Here is a 1,057-nt window from a genome sequence, read left to right on the forward strand (position 1 = left end):
TGCTCATAGAGCCGACGCTCTGCCACTAAGCTAAAGTGACGCAGAGAATAAGTACATAAATCAATAATCTTTCTGTATCCTTTGCGGAGTGAGCAGACCTGCTCCTGCTTCTCATACCCGACTAGAGTATAATACAGCTGTAAGCCACTTGCCAGGATTGAACTGACGACCTTCTGCTTACGAAGCAGACGCTCTAAAACTAAGCTAAAGTGGCGCACAGATTAAGTATATGAATCAATAATTTTCCTGTCCCGTTCACAGAATGGGCCATCCTGCTCCTGGTTCTCGTACCAGACCAGAAATTTATGGTGCTATAAGCCACTTGCCAGGATTGAACTGACGACCTTCTACTTACAAAGCAGACGCTCTACCACTAAGCTAAAGTGGCACACAAAATAAGTGCATAAATCAATAATCTTCCTGTATCCTTTGCGGAGTGAGCAAACCTGCTCCTGCTCCTCACACCCGACTAGAGCCTAATGCTGCTGTAAGCCACTTGCCAGGATTGAACTGACGACCTTCTGCTTACGAAGCAGACGCTCTACCACTAAGCTGAAGTGGCGCACAGATTAAGTATATGAATCAATAATTTTCCTTTATCCTTTGCGGAGTGAGCAAACCTGCTCCTGCTTCTCGTACCAGACCAGGATTGTCAGGATTGGACTGACGACCTTCTGCTCACAGAGCCGACGCTCTGCCACTAAGCTAAAGTGACGCAGAGAATAAGTACATAAATCAATAATCTTTCTGTATCCTTTGCGGAGTGAGCAAACCTACTCCTGCTCCTCATACCCGACTAGAGCCTAATGCTGCTGTAAGCCCGTTGCCAGGATTAAACTGACGACCTTCTGCTTACGAAGCAGACGCTCTACCACTAAGCTAAAGTGACGCACAGATTAAGTATATGAATCAATAATTTTCCTGTCCCGTTCACAGAATGGGCCATCCTGCTCCTGGTTCTCGTACCAGACCAGAAATTTATGGTGCTATAAGCCACTTGCCAGGATTGAACTGACGACCTTCTGCTTACGAAGCAGACGCTCTACACTAAGCTAAA

At 46.1% G+C, this 1,057-nt stretch overlaps 5 non-coding genes across 5 annotated transcripts; all 5 read right to left on the minus strand.

The window, feature by feature from the left end:
• Positions 1–142: 142 nt before the first annotated feature.
• On the minus strand, positions 143–214 carry Pmar_PMAR004580. The gene has a single exon. It is a non-coding gene; the product is annotated as a tRNA-Thr (tRNA).
• Positions 215–316: 102 nt separating this feature from the next.
• Pmar_PMAR004581 lies at positions 317–388 on the minus strand. Its single transcript has one exon. It is a non-coding gene; the product is annotated as a tRNA-Thr (tRNA).
• A 102-nt stretch (positions 389–490) lies between these two features.
• On the minus strand, positions 491–562 carry Pmar_PMAR004582. Its single transcript has one exon. It is a non-coding gene; the product is annotated as a tRNA-Thr (tRNA).
• An 81-nt stretch (positions 563–643) lies between these two features.
• Positions 644–716, minus strand: Pmar_PMAR004583. Its single transcript has one exon. It is a non-coding gene; the product is annotated as a tRNA-Thr (tRNA).
• A 101-nt stretch (positions 717–817) lies between these two features.
• On the minus strand, positions 818–889 carry Pmar_PMAR004584. The gene has a single exon. It is a non-coding gene; the product is annotated as a tRNA-Thr (tRNA).
• Between the last annotated feature and the right edge of the window lie 168 nt (positions 890–1,057).

The sequence above is a fragment of the Perkinsus marinus genome (genome assembly GCF_000006405.1).
Source record: "Perkinsus marinus ATCC 50983 genomic scaffold scf_1104296956222, whole genome shotgun sequence".
Taxonomy (NCBI): domain Eukaryota; phylum Perkinsozoa; order Perkinsida; family Perkinsidae; genus Perkinsus; species Perkinsus marinus.